Source organism: Marmota marmota, unplaced genomic scaffold (genome assembly GCF_001458135.2).
Source record: "Marmota marmota marmota unplaced genomic scaffold, marMar, whole genome shotgun sequence".
Taxonomy (NCBI): Eukaryota; Metazoa; Chordata; class Mammalia; order Rodentia; family Sciuridae; genus Marmota; species Marmota marmota.
The window spans coordinates 41788904-41810019 of record NW_026000082.1 but is presented as its reverse complement, the minus strand read 5'-3'; the positions used below and the strand labels follow the sequence as shown (position 1 = coordinate 41810019).

Sequence of the window (21116 nt, the reverse complement as noted above, 5' to 3'; positions counted from 1 at the left end):
AGGAGGAGGTCTCTGTAGGAGGAGGGTCTCTCTAGGAGGAGGTCTCTGTAGGAGGAGGTCTCTGTGGGAGGAGGTCTCTGTGGGAGGACATCTCTGTGGGAGGAGGGATGCAGGTGCTGACCACGCAGTAGGTGTGTCCCGAACCCCGTTTGTTCCCCAGGCAGACTTCAGGCCTGTGTTCTGCAGGCGAGGAATGTGGGTTCAGAGAGGCTGCGTCACTGTTCTGGGTCTCACAGCTCCGTGGGGCTGCAGGAGGCGAAGGCGCTCACACTGTTGAGTGCTTCCTAGGTGCCCGGCCCTCACCTCCTCTCCATCGGTCCAGAGGAGAAGCTGCGGTCAGGCTGGGAGTTGTCCAGCCCGAGGCTGCGCAGCTGGGGACCCAGCCCCCTGTCTCCAGCCCGCCACCTCCGCGGCCGTCCCGTGTCCTGCTGGCTGGGGTCCCCCGGGGACGGGGTGGGCGCCCTGGAGAGGCAGGTACCCGCAGCTCCTCCCGGGGGATCAGGCTGTGGGGTGCGGGGGAAGCGGCTGATTTCCCGGCTGATGTTTATTCATGGCGCCTGATCCCGCCCGGCTATATTTAACCCCATTAATCATTATTGTCGGCTCCCGGGGGACGGAGCCCTGATTAGTGTCACAGCTCATCACATGAGGGGGGTCCCAGCTCGCCGCAGCCGGCTGCTTCCACCGGAGACGCACCCCGTTCCCCGGCTTCCGCCCCTGCGAGGCTCGGGTCTGCCCGGCTGGGGTCCGCCCCTCGGGACCTGGTCACCGGTGACACTGGCCAGAACGGGGACCAGGCGCCCCGTCGCCCCTTCTCAGCATCAGAGGGAGCTCAGTGCTTTGGTGGGAGCTGAAGGGAGGTGAACCCAGCACTTATTAGGCTCCTACTGTAGGCAGACGCCCCACTCGGTGCCTTCCCGCTCCCGGCATCCTGACTGTCACCTCCTCGGGACGATGTGTCTTGGCCCTTCCTGAGGGACAGGGAAGCTGTGGCTGGGAGTTGGGTTCAGGGGCTGAGGCTGGTTCTGCCGTCGTGTGGACACCCCCCTCTGTCCCCGGGGCCACTGTGTGACCCTGGGCCCTGCCTGTAGATGTCCAGAAGGGTCCTCCGCTGGCGTCTGGCGTGGGCGGGCACCTAGCCTTTCTTGTGCTCACGTGTAGTGTCCCCCGGAATCGCACGTGGCCATCGCTCGGGGGACTGGAGGGAGCCTCGAGTCTGGCTCCGGGCCTCCTGCCCTGTGAGGACCCTGTCCTGCCACCGGCCCAGGGAGGTGGCTGACTGAAGGCGGGGAGCGTCAGATGGACAGCTGTGGGGTGGGTGGACAGGGACCCGCGAGTGTCCACGGAGGGCGTGGTGTCCTGAGCCGGAGCTGTCCTCTCTGTCTGCCTGACACTGTCCTCCCTGTGAGGGTCCTGGGTGCTGAGCAGGGGTGGCCGTGGGTGGGAGGGACCGTCCGGGTCACTCTGCGTCCTCGGGTGGAAGGGCCTCTCGCCCAGGAAGCACAGAGCAGGGCCACCATGTGCGGGCCACTAGCTCCCCTGCTGGCCGGCGGTGCAGCCTGGGCGGTGGCGTCTTGTGGCTCCCTTGCTGGTCGGGGGGGTGCTCTCCTCCGTGAGAAGCCAGCGGGGAATGGAGGTGGCCGTCCCCGGGCAGGCCTGGACGTTCCTGCAGGGGACTGCCCTGTGCCCTGGGCTGGAAAGGAGCCCAGTCTCTGGCTTTGGGGTGGCCGTGGCCAGTGGCCTTGCTGTTTCCCGCCTGCCTGTCTTGGGCACCTTCAGGACGTCCCTTCTCCGGCCTCCGTGTCCTCGGGCAGGTTTCCCCACTTTCTGGCCATTCCTGGATGCGCCTGCTGTCCCCCAGCCTGTCCAGGCTCCTGGGGAACGCGGGAGGAGGCGGCCGGTCACGGAGGCCAGGCAGGTGCAGAGGGCGGGGCCACCTGCCCAGGTGTGTGCTGGCCCCGCCCACTCCCAGGCTCCTCCCTGGGAGGGTCCTCCTGGCCCCTGGCCCCTCTGTCCTGTCACCTGTGCCTCCGTGGGACCTGCTCTCAGTGCAGCATGTTTGGGGACAGGTGGTGTCTGGCTGCTTCTGCCACCTCCTGATCGGGGTCGGGAAGGGGCAGGTCTGACCCCAGGGCCGGCTCCTTCTGGAGTCTGGGGGTGCTTGGGCCTCCTCCCCCTCCTCTGGCTCTGACTGGCCCGGGGCACCAGGGAGCGTCCACCACGTTTCTCTCTCTGGCCCCGCTGCCCGATCCATGGGATTGTTCCCATGGACAGGAGAGAACAGGACCTCAGAGAGGTATGGCCCCTGCCCAGGGCTGCTCGGCAGTAGGTGGTAGGTGAGATTTGAACCCAGGTCTGACTCACCCACGGCCTGTGGGGAGGAGCCTGGGTTGTGGAGAGTGACTTCCAGGACAGGAATCTCGGCTCCGCCCTCTCCCTGCTGTGTGACCGTGACCGAGGGCAGAATTACTAACTCCCTTTGTCTGGGTCTCATCTGTAAAATGGGACTGAAGACTGGCCACTGTACCCAGGATTGTTGGGAGGATTCTGCAGCAAGACTCGTCATTGCAGTTGACACTGGGACTCACACTGACATTGTCCATCAGTGGCACTGTCCCCTCAGGGCACTGGCCCCATAGAAGCAATGACTTTCAGACCTTGAAGCCTAGAAAATAGGCACTGAGCAATCAGTGGTCGTCATGAGCTGACTGTTTCCCTCTTTGCTTTGGCTGCTAGGAAGCTCAGTCAAATGCTGTAGGTATACAGTTTTTCCTGGTCTCTTCCCATTTCCCTGCTCTATGCTGTATTCTTTGTTTCCACTGCATGAAGTCGTGCAGCATCCTAAACTTCTACCTGAAGCCCTGGGGGCCATAAGCCAATGTTGCCATCAGAGGGGACATCGAGGGCAGTGTACACACCCAGCATGTTGATCCCCCACACCCTGCCCAGGCTTCACCTGTCAGAAAATCATCTTCGAAAACAGAACCTCTCTTGGGCATGGAAGGAGGGGCTGGAGGCGATCAGTGACACTGGACAAGCCCTCCAGCCCTGTGCGTGCTGAGGTCCTAGGGCGGTCTGCAGATGACCTCTGCCGTAGAGGTCCCCATGTCAGCTTTAGGTGAACGCAGAAGATCCCAAATAAGAGGCTTCAACAGTTCAGAAGTTGCCCTCCTCTCATGTTCGGATGGTCTGTAGAGGGGTCAGTGCTGGGGTCCCACGGTCTCCGAAGACCCAGCGTCCTGCTCTCCAGCTGTGCCACGGATTCTATTCTTTCTATCCTTCATGTTCCAAGAGGATTCCTGGAGCTTGCCATCACATCTGCATTCCAGCTGGCAGAAGCCATGAAGAAGCCGGGAAGGGCACCTCCTAGAAGCTGCCGATCCAGCAGCCCTGCGTGTCCTCGGGTCCCCTGGCTGGTTTCCCTGCGCTCTCACAGGTGGTGCGCCTGGCTCAGCCCGCGTCCTCCGCGGCGAGCGCTCTTCCTTGCAGGGTTTGAGTAAGGATGAGTGAAGATGAGTGAAGATTGAGTAAGGATGGAGGAAACAGAACAGGTGTGCGCGAATGCAAATGACCCTCTATTTTTAGTTTCCCTCCCTCGTACTTGGGACTGAGCGTTAGATGCCCCAGAAAAGATTTAGGAGCAATAAAAACAGGAACTTCCTTGAGCGGGAACCGGGGCCGGGGCTGCAGCTGCACCTGGAAGCCAGCGGCGATTCCCTGGGGCCCGGCCGGTGGGGAGGAGGGAGAAGGAAGGGCGGCTCTGTGCCATCCGTCACTGGGCACCAGAGATGTGGACCCTCGGAGGACCTCGTCCCCCCCGATTGCCAACGATGGCTGACTGTCTTGTTCAAGTTCAAGGTGGTCAGGGGACACGGGGACCTGCTGGGTTTGAAGTGCTGCTGTCCCAGCCTCGAGATGAATCTGGGCATCCAGCTGTTTGTCTGTCAGGAACATGGGCACGGCGCAGCGTCACCCCACGCCCCTTCCTGCTGCGGCTGAATCCCCACAGTCCTGGGGCCTTTATGATAAAGGGGGAAGTGACCTCCCTCCTGGGTGCCCCACCAGCTGCAGGTGTGGGTCAGCAGTGGGTGCAGGCCCTAGGGACCCCAGCTGCCCCAGTGACGGAGCCCAGGGAGACTCCGGTTCCCGGGGGATCAGGGGAGGAACAGGGCTGCCCTGGGTGGGTGGCCACGCTGCACAGAGGGAGGCCGCGTGGGGGGGCCTCCTGTGACCCGGGGGTGCTCTGGCCTGCGGGGCCCTCCCGAGCCCCCTGCCCTGTGCACCATTCCCTGCGACGGGTCCCTGCCCTGTCCCTGATGTCCTGCAGACGCAGCTTTGGAACCCCCACAGGTGGAGGGCAGCAGCCACCTCCCAGGACACTGGGACAGGGCCAGGCTGGGGTCTCCCGGGCCTGCCACACTTGATCCTTGGTGGCTGTTGATGGTGGCTGAGGCCCTTGTGTGGCCACCTGGAGCTAAGTGTCCCTCTCTGAGCGCCTGGATCTGACCTGGTGACACGTGGCTTTTCTAAGTCCTGCTTGGTGGATGCGACCTGTCCCCAAAGGAGGGGTCTGTGACTGTGCTAACGGGCTCCTTGGGGTCAGTAATATTGTCTTTGAGCACTGTGACTCTGTCAGGGGGACAGGGCGAGGGACACAGCATTTCTCCAGCTCATCCAGCACCTGGGACCTCCTCTCACCCCCTGCAGAACGTAGTCGTTGGGGGAACCTTCCGGAAGCCCGCGGGCCTGGGCATGGCTCTCCCGGCTTCTCCCACCTGGTGTCCCCCGCGAGAACCTCACTCCTCTCCTGGAGGGGACGGTCCGGGTTTTCTGGGGACAGTTAAGTGGTGTGACGGTGAGGAGCCCTTGGTTTCTCTGGGGGTAGGCGGGCGGCTGGGGGACAGGCAGGGCCCGTGCAGCAGGCCTGGCTCGACCCCAGGGCTGGAGCCCCCGTCCGCCTCCGCGGCACCAGGGATCTTCTGCTTCCTCCGTCCCCGGGGGGGGGGGGACAGCTGGTGGCTTTGCCATGCACCACTGACGGCGCAGGACCGGGCACCTCTGGCGCTGGCTGGTGGCTGGGACGGCTGCCCTCTGGGTGGACGGGTCCTACGGGGCCCCCTTCCCCGTCCTTGGGCCCGTTTTTCGGGTTGGCCCCCGGCCCCCACACAGGCCGGATCCTCTCTCTGGAACTTTCTTGAAGGCATCTTTCCCTGAACAGAGACGCTCCGCTCAGGGTGCTGCCCGCCCCTGGCCTTGGAGAGGTGCCAGCGGCTGGCCCCTGCTGGACTGAGACGCCCTTTCCGCTGCCAAGGCCAGAGAGCCCACCCTCTTCCCCCTTTGCCTTATCGTTTTACTTTTTATTTCTACTTTCATTTGTGTTTTCGGTACAGGGGGCGGAACCCAGGGTGCTCCACCCCTGAGCCCCAGCCCTTTTTATTTCGTCTAGAGACAGGGTCTCCCTAAGCCACTCAGGGCCCTTCCGAACCAAGACTCAGAGTCACCTGCTCCTCCTCCGAGGGCGCAGCCGGGTGGGATGGGCGAGGGGGGCTCAGTCTCCCCCGGACGGTTCGGCCTCTGCTGTGGGTTTTGCTGCGTAGCATTTGCCCGTGTGAGTTCTCCGTCTTGTCATGATCGGGCCGAGCTGTTGGTTGGCTGGAGGCTGTTGACTGGCTGGCCTCCAACTTGGGATCCTCCTGCCTCAGCCTCCAGAACTGGGGGGTTATAGGCGTGTGCCGAGTCCGGCTTGCTTCACCTTTGCATGGCGGACTTGAAGCCGCGGGATGGGGGTGTCTGTGGGGAACAGGTGTACGGCTTAGTTCCTCTGCACCCTGGAAATCGGATCCGCCCACCCACACCCTGCGCTGTCCCCTGGCTTCAGGGGTCCCCGGCACAGCGCGTCGGCCTCCCCGTCACGGGGCCTCTCTGCGCGCCACCTCCCTCCCTCCTTGGTTTCTGTCTTCCCTCGGGGCCTGGCTGTTGTTACCATGGCACCCCTGGGACACCCCTCGGTCCCTGGGACACCCCTCGGTCCCTGGACACCCCTCGGTCCCTGGGACACCCCACGGTCCCTGGGAGCCCTGGCTTTGCTCTTCCGTGAGGTCATGCCGTCGGGGACCTTCCTTCGCCTGGTGAAGGTCGCCCTGGTAGCTCCTTCTCTGGAAGCCGCTGGGTGATTGTCATGGAATTGCCAGAGGGTCCCACGTCACTGGGGAGCTGCCAGGGGACAGTGCTAAAAGGACGTTCAGTCTCCTCCTCTGTCACTTTCTCCATGCGTCTTGGGCACGGGGTCCCTTCACAGAGCTGCTGTTTGCCCTTGATCACCGCCTTCTGGGCGGGTCCTCGGTGTGGACAGGGCTGGGAGTGGCCAGGCCACCCTCCAGGATGTGCTCAGACCCTCTGGCTCTTTTTCTAGCTTCTTGTGGGTTTGCACTTTCCTTGTGGTGGCTCTGCGTTTGCGGGACGTCCAGAGTGACGTGGGGACGGGGCGGCGGTGACAGGCTGGCCGCCTCCTCCTAATCCTATAGAGCCCTGGGCCAAGGGTCTCCCCCGGGACGGCCTTTGCTGTAGGTTTTGCTCCGTCGCATTTGCCCAGTTAAAGGAATTCTCTTCAATTCCTTGTTTGAGTTTTTAAAAATAAATTGGATGTGAAATTTGATCAAATGCTTTTGTCGGTCGACGGAAATAATTTTTGCACTCGTGGGCGAAACCCTTCCTCTGCCGGAAAGCTCTCACAATGCCCCTTCTGTGGGCCAGTTGTGTTGTCCGTGGTCTTATGGATGCTCACTTTCTAGAACCTCCCAACAGAGCTGGGCGCTGTTCACTGTCTCCTTCTTACAGACGAGACATGGTAGGCACAGAAAGGCTGGTTAATTTGCCCAAAGCGACACAGCTGGCTAGGCCCGACTCTTGCATTTGTAGGGCCAGGGAAAGAGCACAAGTGGCACATACACACCAGTTCTCGACATTTACAGTTACCACATAAGCTAACAGACTGATAAAACATGTTTGTCCTCCCGTCTGAGAAGTGCATCTTGATAAGGATAAAATCTACACAGATGCCAACACGACCCAATTGAATTATTATTGCCCCTCACAGGTAGCAGGGGCTGGGGCGTGGCCTGTTCTAAGTCGGAAATATTTGGATGAGTAACAAGGTCATCTGTGACTCACAAGCTACATACTCACTCCAAAAAACTTCTTATCTTCAGTAAAATGAATTTTGATATAATCAAGTTGTTTTAGGCTGGGTGTGAGGTGCACACTGTAAACCTAGGGGCTCCGGAGGCTGAGGCAGGAGGATCACGAGTTCAAAGTCAGCCTCAGAAACTTAGATCCTGTCTCAAAATAAAAAAATAAAAAGGACAGGGATGTGGCTCCGCCGTACAGCCTCCCTGATGCTGAAAAGAAAAGGTCTTGTTTTTTCCTTCTCTTCAGTTTTTGCTCTGTGTACAGCGATGCTATAAAGGAGTTTTTAAAAAATGTGATTATCTTCAAAGTTACCTCTTAGGAGTCAAAGTCATATCTTAAAAAGAGGAATTTCTCAAGCTTTCAAAATGTGTTCATCTAGGAGTCGAAATTATCTGTAAACATTAGCAGGCAAAATATAAACCAATGAAAAAATTTAAAATCAAGTGGTGTGCCCCTGTCATCCCAGCAACCTGGGAGGCCGAGGTAGGAGGACCTATGTTGGAGGCCAACCTCAGCAACTTAATGAGGCCCTGTCTCAAAAAAAAAAAATTAGATTAATTTACCCTTTATAAACAGACTCTAGCAGTCAGCGTTGACCTAGGAGCCAGGGGCGCTCACGGTTTTAGGTTCGCACCTTGTTCCTTTTAGAGCTCGGCATATCCCGGGCTTCAGACTGTCCCTGCCCCGCCTCACAGGGCTGCTGTGGACGCCCCTGGTTCGGTTCCTTCTCTGTGACCCCAGGGACCTCCGCTGCCCCACGTGGAGCCTAAGAGAACCAGGAGGAGGGGCCGCTTCCCTCCGTGGCCGTGCCCGGGCCCCGGGACAGTGCCGCTCGCCCCGCCACGTCTCTCTTGGCTAGAATTGGCTGCCGGACTCCGGGCTGCCGTCTGTTCCCGGGTGAGGTCGGCCTGGGTTTCTCCGCTTACTCGACCCTTGTTGTGTTTGGAATTCAGCTCACCCCACCTCGTAGAGGAGCCTGTGGCTTTCCTTCCGTGTAAGCTGGGGACGACCCAGTTGTTAGAAGTCACCTTGCACAGAGCCATCTGGGACCGAGGCCGGGAGGCGGGGGCACCTTCGACGCCTTTTCCTTTTCCTTCGTAGTTTAGTCCGCTCACGTTGTTTTCTTTTTTTTAATCAACATTGGCATCTTACATTTTCCTGGAAGCTTTCTGGTTTTACATCTGTGGCCTCTCGGAGGCCCTGCAGGGGAAGGAAAGATTCCCTTTGGTCTCCCCAGGTTCACAGTCCTGGCCCCTGGCCCCTGTCCCCCTCCTGGCTTCTTCTAATCTGCAACAGCGTTAGCTTACTGTCACTGTGACAAACTACCCGAGATAAGCAGCGTATAAGGGAGAAAGTTTTATTTTGGCCCAGATTCAGAGGTTTCAGTCATGGTCGCTTGGCCTGGGGGCCTTTGGTTCTGTGCTGAGCAGCTCAAGGTGGCGGGGTGGGGTGGGGTGGGGACAGGGAGGCCGCCCCTCATCGCAGCCAACAGAGAAAGGAGGGGCTCCAACCACCGGAACCTCCACCTGGAGCCTCCACCACCGCCCCCTGTGCCCTGGGCCGGGGACCAAGCCTCAGCCCACAGGTCTTGGCCCCTCTGAACCTAAGACTCAGTGTCAACCGGTCCTCCTCCACGGGCACAGCGGGGCCGGGATGGGAGAGGGGAGCTCGGGTGGCCAGGACCCTCAGCCGCTGCCCTGAGTTCTCATCCTGTGCTGATCAGGCTGAGCTGCTGATGGTGAAGTGTGTGGAGATCCTCCCATGGTGCCCCTCGGCCCCCGAGCACTCTTCCTGCCGTGAGGTCTGCCTGGGCCTGCGAGGGGACCGCCTTCGGCCGGTCAGCCCGGCCGCTGATCCTGGGATTTTAGGGCAGACGGAGGGCTCAGCTCAGGACAGTTCAGATTTCGGTCTTGCACATTCCTCCGTCTGCCTTTGGACAACTTAGACTTCCGGTCCTCAGTTTTCATATCTGTTCATTGGAAACTTAACGACGCGGCCCAGGGCTCTCTGACCTACGGCCTCCGCAACAGGCTAGGGGTCCTGAGGGCCACTGTCCAAGCCCTCACCTGACGACAGTAAAACGAGGCGAGGGATGGACCCGGACGTGTGCAGCTCAGGAGTGGTTTGCTACGGAGCCGTGACCTGTGGCCTCATTCCTCGGTGACGTCCTTCTCCACGGGCCAGCTTCATCCCCAGGCTGCCACCATGTGACTGTCATGTGCGGGGGACTTGGAGCTGGCACCTCGGGCTGAACAAGAGGAAACGGGTTCTTCCGGAGCCTGGAGTACAGAGAGGGAGGGAGGCCCTCCCCGAGCCCTCACCAGCGTCCTGAGGTCTCATTGCCTTGGCTTGGGTCACGCGTTCCCCCGTGAGCCAGTCACCGTCCTGGGGTGGGTTTGCACCCGAGTCGAGAGTTGGTCAACCCAAGAAGCTGGGCGTGGGGGGCAGGTCCACAGGGTGCCGCTGGCCGGGGTGGGACACAGACTGCAGGGCCCGCGGCGGCTTCTCCTCACTGTCTGCCCTCTGCCACCTTTGCCCTCCACCCAAGACCACTGCGACTCTCCTGACGCGCAGGAGGGACGTCACCCCCCTCGTCTCTGCGCAGAGACCCTCAGTGTCTCAGCATCTCCTTATGAGCCAAGCTGGAGTCCGCCATTTCCCCGTGAGGCCCCAGAGCGTGCTGGGCTCCCCACTGCGGCCTCCTCAAACCTGGGGAAAGCCCACCCCTCTGGGGCCTCGGTTGCTCACCCGACCCCGTGACCCCTTCCTCAGGGCCTTGGCATCTGCTGAGACCTCTGCCCGGAACGCCTTTCCCTGGACAACTGCGCCTTGGGCCCCCCTTCTCTCTGGTCTTGGTTGGGAGGCTCCTCTCAGAGAAGCTTTGTTAGGGTCAGCCCGTCTGCAGCAGGGACTCTCCTGTCCTTGAACTGATGGTGCTGTATCCCCACTGCTTTATGAGACAATGTGTTTCCCGTCTCTTCAGAACACCCCCACGCCCAGGTTCACCTCCCTGTCTTTGTTCACGGCTAGGCCTACGGAGCCCAGAGCAGCGCCTGGCACACAAAGTAGGTGCTCAATAAACATTTGGTGCCGGATGGCAACCCTGCTGGCCCCCTACTCCTGGCATCTCAGTGAGGGCTCCCTCTCTCACACTTGCCTCGTCCTGTCCCAGGGACCCGAGGTCACCCATCCTGGATGATCATGATGCGTGCCCTGGACATTGGAGTGTCCACTCTGGCCCTTGGGGCAGCTGGTCAGGAGCATTGCCTTCCTCCTCCTCCTCTCTCTCTCCTCGCTCAGGGCTGCCAGGATCTTATTAGCCCTGTTTACATGGCCGAGATGTCGAGCAATTAATTTTTAATGGCTTGGTTTATTGCATGTTTGAACGGTTTATTGAGTAATTCCCACACTGAAGTGATTAATTCCCTGGAGTTCAGAACGACTGGTTAGTTCTACATTAATCAGGGTTTTGAATGACAAGAGGCGATCAATCAATCCTTCCTGCCAGGGAGAGCCGCCTTAAGACACCTCCAGGTACAATGAGGTTAAGACAAGAAGTAATTAGGACCCTGCCGTCCCCTCATGAAAATTTGATGTCCCTCTCCTTCCCCGTCCCTCTCCCCCTTCTCAGTGGGGACACCCTGAGCCCAGCTCCTCTCGGGAAGATCAAATTCACCTCGGCCCCCACAGGCTCTCCCTGCTCTGGGGGGCGGGGCCAGCTCTCGGCCAGTTGGAGCCCCGAGGTCCACTCGGTGCAGGGAGGCAGGTGCGCCCGGCCTGGGATGGAACGTTTGGTCTCACCTGGTGGCCACACGGGGCCCAGGTGGCCTCAGGTGACTCTGCCGCAGGAAGCAAGGGGAGGGCGTTTGGGACAGGGCCGGCCTTTCAGTCCTGCCCTGGGGCCCTGTGCCCGGCTGAGCTCCGAGCAGGACGTACCTGGGAGCTGCTTCTGCGTCCACACGAGTCCCCGGCAGCTGCTGTAACAACTTACCCAGGGCGTGAAACACGCGAGTTATCTTACGGTCCCGGGGGTCAGGAGCACGAGGGTCCCGCTAGGCTAACATCCAGGTGTTGCCAGGGGTTTGTTCTAGTTGGAGGCCGTAGGGAAGGCCCATTTTCTGGCCTCTTCTGGTTTCCCGAGGCCGCCTGCCGTCCTTGGCTTGCGGCCCCCTCCTTATCTTCTTGGTTCCCTCTCTGACTCTGCCCTTCCGCTTCCTCTTCCTCGTTTACAGGGGACCCTGGGGTCACTAATGGCCATGGATACACTAGAGTGGAGACCAGACGAGGCTTTGTCTGCCTCTGAGGCCGTCTGGGGTCAGCAAGGCTGCAGACACCAAAGCTGGGTCAGGGAAAGTTCTGGAAAGTGGCTCCAACCACAGAGCCATTCACAGGGGCCCTGCAGGAGCCTCCAGGGGGCCTCTGGAGAGCCCACCCCAGGCAGGGCTGAGGGGCCCCATGGGCCTTCACAGGAGGCAGAGAGCAGGGCTCTGCAGACGGACAAGAGCCCACGTGCCTGAAGGTTTTGTACCCTGTGTCCTTGAGAGAGGTTGCTGTCCCCAGGCAGAGGCACAGGGGCAGCCAAGGCCGCGGGGAAGAGCTCGGCTCTGGATGCCCAGGGGTGCGTTTTGACCCTGGCCGACCGTGGACCGGCTGGCCTGGGGCCGGTTCCTTGTCCCCACTAAGCCTTAGTGTTCCTACCTGCAAACTGGAGACGAGGCTGCCCCTGGTCATTGCGTCGACTGCAGATTAAGTGAGATAATACGTGGGCGGGAATTTCGGGCAGAGGGCACAGTAGGAAGGGGACATTCTCTCCTGGTAAATACTTCCCCGTGGCTGTGCTTCAGGGGCTGGGCACGGAGGGCGGAGGCGAGCCCTGGGCAGCGCCTGGCGGGCTGGGCTCGCTGCCCTGAGTTTGGGCTTCCTCTGTGGGCAGTGGTCGCCGTTGAGGGGTGTTGAGCAGGAGAGTAACCAGCAGCCTGCGAAGACCCTCGTGGTGGGACCAGGACGCCGCCCACCTGCACCCGCCTCACGCTGCCAGCAAACCAGGGTATTTCTAACAATTGACTCATCCAACACAAACTGACTTAACAAGGTGGCCCTTGTGTGCTGGGAACAGGGAGTCAACACGAACGTGGCCTTGTCCACCCCGAGGCCCTGTGCCTGGCTGAGCCATGTGCCTGTGCTGGGGGTCCCCGGGGGGATGGACCCCGGCCAGAAGGCCCAGGGCGCGGCGGAGTGTCCTGATCAGGGCTCTGAGGACGTGGCCTGGCCCCGAGGGGAGTGGGCAGGGAGGCCTTGCCGGAGAGGCCACAGTGCCTGCTGGAAGGACAGGAGCAGCAAGGACAGGTGGCCTGTCCAGTGCAGGGTCAGGTGGGAGGGTGCAGGGGGTCCTAGGGCGGAGGACAGCACAGAGAGGCTGGGGGCCGGGAAGACAGTAGAGGCCCGTGGTGCTGGGGAGTCCGCAGAGGCCTGGCCACAGCCGCCCCGTGGGTCAGCTGCGCTTTGCTCTGCTTTGTCCAGCTTCCGCCTGGCCTGGGTCACTGCCATCAGTAGAGAACCGGTCCCTTTATATCTCACTTAAAAAACCACCAACCTCCAAGGCCCCGTCCTCCTGGGCGTTGGTCTCTGACAGCAGAGCTCGGTGGCGCCGTCTGTCCTACAGGGCCATCTGTCCCCTCCCTTCTTTTCCTAAAGGCCTTTGGTTTGACAGACACTTCATGCTTCCAGGAGGTGCCGGAGCCGCGGGGGCACTCGCTCTCCGGGCCCCCTGCCCGGCGGTCCCTGGGGATCATCTTCTGGCTGCATTTGCCGTGACACTTCTTCTATAAACTGCTGATTTTTTTTTGCTTGATCAACTTGAAAGTGAACCACACGACACGTCACCTATAAATACTTCGTAGGGCACCTTCAACTTCAGGATGTGCTTTTTAAAGACCACAGGATCGTGGTTTTAACTTGACATTCACAATATGACCCACATTCAGATCTTACCAACTGTCCCCAAAAAGGTCCCTTAAAAAAATTTACTATAGAGCCGGATGCGGTGGCCCACGTCTGTCATCCCAGCAGCTCAGGAGGCTGAGGCAGGAGGATCATGAGCTCAAAGCCAGCCTCAGCAGTTTACTGAGGCCCTAAGAAACTCAGTGAGGCCCTGTCTCAAAATAAAAAAAAAATGAAAAGGTCTGGGGGTGTGGTTGCCGATCACGCACAAGGTCCAGAGTTCCATCTCCAACCCTGAAAAATAAAGTAAAATTTAATGAGAAATTCGCATGCAGTGGGACTCGCTGTTTGGGGTGTAAAGTCCTAACTTTGGACAAACATATTCTGGTGTGTAATGACCATCACAATCCAATTGCAATACAGTTCCATCACCCCACCGTCCTCCTGCCCTGGTGTGTCCACCCTTCCCCCAGCCCCAGCCCCTGGCAATGGCTGATCTCTCCTGTAACTGCTGCTTTGCCTTTTTTAGAGTGTCCCCTAGGGCTGAGGATGTAGCAAAGTGGTAGAGCACTTGCCTACCATGTGCCAGGCCATGGGTTCAGCCTCTAGTACAGAAAAGAAAGAATGTCATAGTAGTGGGGACCCAGGGTCTGCAACCCTGGTGTTCACTGGGCGTGCTGATTTTGAGAGTTATCCTTGTGGAGGTGTACGTCAGCAGCTCATTCCTTTTCATAGCTGAGTAGTATGCCATTGAATGGATGTGCCACAGTTAGTTTACCCCCTCACCAGTGCACACTGGCGTCATTTCCTGCAGTTAGTGATTATGAATAAAGCCTCAACCAATGTTGGTATGAGAGGCTTTGTGTGACCATAACTCTTATTTCTCTGTGTAAATACTTAGGAATAGGATTGATGGATTGTGTGGTAAGTACATGTTTGACTTCGGAAGAAACTTTTAAATGGTTCTTAAGAATGAACACTTTATATTCCCATGGACAATGCACGAGGCTTCCAGTTCCTTCACATCCCCATCAGCAGCTGGTATCACCCTTTGAAATTGTTTTCTAAGCCATTCTTTGTGTGTGTGTGTGTGTGTGTGTGTGTGTGTGTTACTGGGAATTGAATCTGGAGGTGCTCTCCCATTGAACTACATTCCCAGCCCTTTTTATGTTGAGATAGATTTAACTAGTCCGCTGAGGCTGGCCTTGACCTTGCAATCCTCCTGCCTCAGCCTTCTGAGTCACTGGGATCACAGGTGTGCACCAGCCTGGCTGTCTACACCATTCTAACAGGTATGTACCAGTATCTTATTATGGTTTTAATTTGCATTTCCCCAATGACTAACGATATTTAACATTTTCATGTGGTTATTAACATCTACATAACTTCTTTGATGAACTGCAAATCTTTTGACCATTTTTAAAAGTAAGGCTTTTTCCTTATTGTTGATTTTGATAGTTCTTTATATACTCTGGGTCCAAGTCCTTTTCAGATGTGTGATTTGTAGTTATTTTCTCTATGTCAGTGGCTTTGATTTTTATTCTCATAATAGAATTTTGAAGTTTTAAATATTAGGGGGGCAGTCCTGGGAATAGAACTCAGGGGCACTCAACCACTGAGCCACATCCCCAGCCCTATTTTGTACTTTATTTAGAGACAGGGTCTCTCTGAGTTGCTTAGCGCCTCGCCGTTGCTGAGGCTGGCTTTGAACTTGCGATCCTCCTGCCTCAGCCTCCCGGCCTCTGGGATGACAGGTGTGTGCCACCACACCCGGCTAGAAGCTTTGAATTTTGACGTAGCATCATTTTCTTGCACTTTGGGTGTTCAGTCTAAGAATATTTAGAAATTCTTAGATCTAAGGTCACAAAGATATTTCTCTTATGTTTTCTTCTAGAAATTTTACAGTTTTCTGTTTTATATTTATAATTTTCATGATTCATTTTGAGTGAATTTTTTTTGGTAGAGGAGGCAAGGAAGGGGTTAGGTGAGTTTTATTATTGTTTTGCACAAAGAGTCCCGTTTTTCCTGCACGCTCTTGAAAAGACCATCTTTTCTTCTCCGAGTTGCCCTTTGACCTTTGTTAAAATCAGCAGGCTGTCCTTGCTGAGTCATCCTGGGCCCTGCGCTTCCCACTGCCCATGGGATGATCCTTGTACCAAGGTCACACTGTCTGGATCATTGTGGATCGACAGTGGCCCTGGAAGCCAGACAGTCTGAGTCTTGCAACTTTGTCCGTTTTCAAACTTATTTTGGCTCTTCTAATTCCTTTGCCTTCATGGGTAAATTTTAGAACCAGCTTGATGAAATCTAGAACTAATCCCGTGGGGATTTTGATGGGAATTGATATTTGATGTTATCTGAGGGAGAAATGACATTTGTTATTGGATCCTCTCATCCATGAGCACAACATCTCTCTATATTTAGGTTTCTTTGATTTTTTTATCATCGTTTTCATCATATTTTATAATAATATGTTTTGTTAGATTTATACCAAAGTGTTTCATGGTTTTGATGCTATTATAAATGATATTTAGAAATTGATTTGTAGCAGTTTATTGCTAGAATATAAAATATAAGTGGATTTAAAATATTAAACTCATATTCTGTGACTTGGTCAAACTCACTTATTAGTTCTAGAATCTTTTTTTTTTGTAGATACTTTGGGATTTTTTACAAACACAATTATATCTTCTGCAATAGGGATAGTTTTATTTTTTCCTTTCCAATTTTATGTTCTTTTTTTTTTCTTGCCTTATTGCAGTGGCTAGGACTTCTAGTTCAATGTAGAATGAAAATGAGGGGTAAGTGTTGACATTCTTATCTTGTTCCCATTTTTGGAGAGACAGTATTCCATTTTCCTTTATTATATATGTCAGCTGTAGGTTTTTTGCAGATGTCATTTGTTAGGCTAAGGAAATTCCCTTTTATTCCTAGTAGTTGAAGATTCTTATTATAAATGTACGCAGAATTTTGTCCATTGGTTTTTGCATCTAGTGAGGTGCTCATGTTGTTGGTTTTCTTTGGTCTGTTAGTAGGTTGAATCACATCAATTTAAAAAGTCAAACCAGCCTTGCATTCCTGGGGTAAGTCCCATTTAATCAGCGTAGATCATTCTTTTTACATGTGGCTGGAATTGCCCAAACTTGGTTAATTTTTATATCTTCATGAGATATTTTAGTTTATAGTTTTCTTATTTCCTTCTTTTCTTCCTTTTTGAAATATCTATGCTTTTGGTTTGGGGTAATGTTGGCCTCACAAAATGAGTTGGGATGTTTGGCCTCTTTTTTGATTTCTGGAAAAGATTATGTTTTATTAGCATTTATTTTTCATTAAATGTTTAATAGAATTTTCCAGTGAAACTCTTTGGGCCTGGGTTTTAGTTTTTTTTTTTTTTTTTTTTTTTTTTTTTTTTTTTTTGAGTTTTATAATGAAAACCCAATTTCACCTCCATTGTCCAATAAATAGGCACAATTGTTCATAGTGTCCCTTGTTACCTTCATGTTCCCAGGGCCATCATTTCTGTGACCATCCCTTTGTGTCTTCTTTCTGTTTCTCAGAGATTTATCAATTTTATTGATATTGGTTGCTCTGGGGTTACAATACCCACACCTGTAATCCCAGTAGCTTGAGATTCATCAATTTTATCGATCTTTTCAAATAAAAAAGATTGCTATTGGTTTTAGCGACTTGTCCCTACTGATACCCTGTTTTGAACTTAAATCATTTTTTCTCTTTATTGTTCTCATCCTCTGTTTTCTTTAGATTCTTCCCATATCCCTCTGCTTTTAATTTCTAGTTTAATTCCTTGAAAGACCAAAGAGCATACCTCATGTGGTCCGATCCTTCTACATGGGTCGAGGTGTGTGTTGTGCTCTTGAATGTCACCTGTCTTTGCTGTCCCGTCATTCTTGAAAATAGTGGGCGTTTGGCTGCTATTTGCTGGAGTGGTCTATAAATGTCAGCTAGAAAACAAGCAAAGATATGAGATTTCTGAACAAACGCCGTGTCTGCTTGTTCTAGCATCTGCTGAAAGAGGAGGTGCAGTCTGCAGGTTTAGCAGTGGGTTCTTAAATTTTTCCGCACTACTTTGAAGTCTTGCTTGGATCCAGATGTGCTTAGGATTGTGTATGTGTCCTCTTGGTGAATGGACCTTTTATTCTCATGCAGTATTTGTTTACTACTGAATACCTCTGAGTCTGCCTGTTGGGTGTTGAGTGGCTGCTGCAGCTTTGTTTTGGTTTGTTTTTATGGTGCAATGGTTTGAACATGTCCCCGAAGTTCCTGTGTTGGAGACTTAATTCCCATCATCGTGATGATGTTGAGAGGTGGACCTTGATGGGGTGGGTAGTGCATGCGGGCTCCATCCTCGTGCATGGATTCGTGCTGTCACTGTAGGAGTGAGTGCGTCCCCGAGGCAGTGGGTTCTGATAAAAGGATGACTTCAGCCCCTTTGTCCTGCTCTTGAGGGTGCTCCCTTCTGCCTTCCGCCAGGGGATGATGCAACAAGAAGGCCCCCTCCAAGTGTTCCCCCTTGGAGTTCCCAGCCTCCAGAGCCATGAACCAAATAGAATGCATTCTTTTCTTTATAAACTACCGAGCCTCTGGTGTTGTGGTATAGCAGCACAAACAGACCAAGACTCGTCCTTTTCCATTTTTGACTTTTACCTATTCTTCATCGTTTTATTTAGTGGGGGATTCTTGGAGATAGCTCAGAGTTAGATCTTTCTGTACAATCCAGCCATCTCCGTCCTTCCACTCGAGTGTTATTTTGGGGACATTTGTTTAATTTTAATTGTTGATAGAGTTAGATAAAAGTCTATCATTTTAATTTCTTCTCCACATCCCCTCTTTCTTTCCCTCTGTTCTGTCTCCCTGTGATGTTTGGAATTAGCTGAATAATTGTTAGTATCCCTCATAGTTTATCAGTTGCTTTTGTGGTGCTCTTCTTCATATGCTCTGTTTTTATTGGTTGCTCTTGGGGTAACAGTACACATACCTGACCTCTAGCAGACTCACAAGAGTTAAGATCTATGTTGGGAGCAGTGGCGCACACCTGTAATCCCTGTAGCTGGGGAGGCTGAGGCAGGAGGATCATGAGTTCAAAGCCAGCCTCAACAATTTAGTGAGGCACTAAGCAACTCAGTGAGACCCTGTCTCTAAATAAAACATAAAATGGGCTGGGGATGGGGCTCAGTGGTCGAGTGCCCCTGAGTTTAAACCCTGGTAACCCCCCCCCCCAAAAAAAAAAAAAGATTTACACTTCTGTGGGTAGAAGTCTCGCAACCAGGTGGGGCCCTTCGCCTCCTTTCCTGTGGGGCTTGTGAGCGTTACAGCTGCGTATACAGAAACTCGGGCAGAAGTGGCTGCAAGTTTCCCCTTTCAGAGGCCACACACAGCTCAGAGGAGAAAGTGTCCTTTAACAGTTTCTCAGGAGTTTTATCATTTCCGTGGTTCTGTCTGCACTTGGGAGGTACCCATTCTGGTATGATTTCCTCCACCTGAAGGGCATTAATGGATATTTCTTTCAAAGTGATTCTGCTGGTGATGAATCCTCTGAGGTTTTCTTGCTCTGCGGGATAGTGTTGCTGGGTATAGAACTCTGTCCGACACCCCTTTTCTTTCCACTCTTTAAAGTCCGTGGGCCGCCTTCTGGCCTCACTTGTTTCCATGACGATAACCTGTGGTCATGCCAGTGGTCTCACTCTGTACGTCAGGTTTTATTTTTCTCCGGCTCTACTCAGGAGATATAGATATATATATATATATATTTTTTTTTTTTAACGTCTTTGGTACTCAGCAGTGAGTGTGTCTGTGGTTTTCTTTGGGTTTTGTTCTCTTTGGGGTGTGCTTAGCTTTCTGAATCTGAAGGTTTATGTCTTTGAACCAATTGGGGATTCTTTTAGTCATTATTTCTCCAAAACTTTATACTGAGCCATTTTCTCCTCCCATTCGAGAACTTTAGCAGGAGAATTAGACATTTTTTTAAATACATTGTTCCATGGGTCTCTGAGGCTCCGTCCATGAATCCTTTCGTCTCTCTGTGTTCTTCAGACTGGTTGATTTCTCTTGATGGGGAAATCACTCCCTATCGTCTCTATTCTGTGACTGAGCTGGATTTTAAAACTGTTTTCAGGTGTCACCTACGTCTGTTCTCGTATTCCCAGGAGGCCCTTATTTGTAGTTTCTGTTCCTTTCTGAGAACACCCATCTTTCCATTGAGTTCAAGCAACATTAAGACAGATGCTTTGCTCTCTTGGTAACTCCGGTGCCGGGGCCATCTCAGGGTTGACATCTTTGCCTTGCGCCTTAAGAGTTAGTCACTCTGTCCTGGTTCTTTATATGTTGAATAAAACCTTGAAACCTGGACATTTTAAATAAAAGTTGAGCATCATTAATCTTAAAATCCAAAATTCAAAATGCTCCAAAATCCAAAACGTTTTGAGCATGATGCCACAATTGGAAAATTCTTTTTTTTTTTTTTTTTTTTGGGTGAGGTGGGGGGTACCAGGGATTGAACTCAGGGCCACATCCCCAGCCCTAATTTCTATTTTTATTTAGAGACAGGATCTTTCGAGTTGTCTTAGTGCCTTCCTGTTGCTGAGGCTGGCTTTGAACTCTCAATCCTCCCGCCTCAGCCTCCCCCGGCCTCTGGGACTACAGGTGCGCACCACTGTGCCCGGCTAAAGTTGGGAAATTCTACACCGTGAAACTTTGTCTCATGCACAAAGTTATCAAAACCATTGTGGGATCGTACCCTCAGGCTATGTGTATGAGATATATACGTGAATTATTCATGAATTGCGTATTTAGACCCAGGTCCTGTCCCCAAGATATCTTATTAGGTATATGCAGATATTCCACGATTCACAAAGTATCTGAAACTCAGAACACTCCTGGTCTCAAGCATTTTGGAAAAGGGACCCTCAGTCTGCATTATGCTGGGGACCCTGACCTGTTGGAATCTTCTGGAGAATGCTTGCTGTGTGGTGTCAGCCTTCGGTCCCCTCGTCTGGCTCCAACGTGAGTCTGTCCTGCCTCCAGGGGAGGGGCTCTGCAGCAGGGTGCAGCCCGGGCCTTTCCCTGCTGCCTGCATCCGGCCGTCCCCACCTGTGCAGGTGGCCTGGGGGTGCAGGTGGCCTGGGGGTGCAGGTGGCCTGGGGCGTGAGCCCGGTCACACCCAGAGTCGAGGGAGCCCTGACCTTGGTTGGCTCCCGTCTCTTTCCTCGTGATTAAAATTTCTTCATCACCTGGGCCCCTCCTCTGTCCCCGGGTGGGGGCTCTGTGTATTTTGTGCAGATTCCGGTCTTCCTCTGTGGGAGGTGGCTGTCAGGGGCTTCCTCCGTCCGGCACCACCAGAAGCCACCCTGGGTTCCCACAGCCGATCTTCCCCTGGTCTAGGGTCAGGAAACGTCACTGCGGTGGTGGCCATGCCCTTGATCTTGACCTTCCGTCACTCTTCTTTGTTCTGTGTGTGGCGGTCCTGGGACAGTTTCAGAGGGTCCCTCAGCATTTCCCGCCCTGTGGGGCGTGGCCCTCTCCTGTCCAGGGCACCGTGGTCCAGCGGGGTCTCCTCTTCCTTTTCACCTGCTGAGCCTTCCTGGCCTGGCCTCTAGAGCCTCTCCCTCGGGGCTCCCTGCCTCCCTCCAGGCCGCTCCTGCTCAGCCCTCTTTACCGGCTCCTGCTTCTCCTGGACCTTGGGGCTTCTTCTCGAGGCCCTTCCGGATCTTCTCCCCCAGGACCCCTCATCTCCGTCACTTGGTGGCTCCCAGTTGTGCCTCCTACTCAGACACCGTCAGAGTCTCCTGGGCACCTTGCAATTTTCCAGTGTAAAAGAAACTCCCCAGTCCCCTCCCACCAGCCCCCCATCTCCTCCTCCTGGCCCCCCGTCTCCTCCTGGCTCCCCGTCTCCTCCTTTCCCTCATGTCCTCCCGGCCCCCATCTCTTCCTCCTGGCCCCCCATCTCCTCCTCCTGGCCCCCCATTTCCTCC

At 54.4% G+C, this 21116-nt stretch overlaps 1 protein-coding gene across 1 annotated transcript in view; it reads left to right on the top strand.

Moving 5' to 3' along the window:
- The first annotated feature begins 13 nt into the window (after nt 1–13).
- The window catches only part of Actl8 (actin like 8), a 27155-nt gene continuing 6052 nt past the window's right edge, over nt 14–21116 (top strand). The window contains exon 1 of the mRNA XM_015484803.2: nt 14–474. The gene's annotated coding sequence lies outside the window, so the exon portion shown is untranslated. The remainder of the gene's footprint in view (nt 475–21116) is intronic.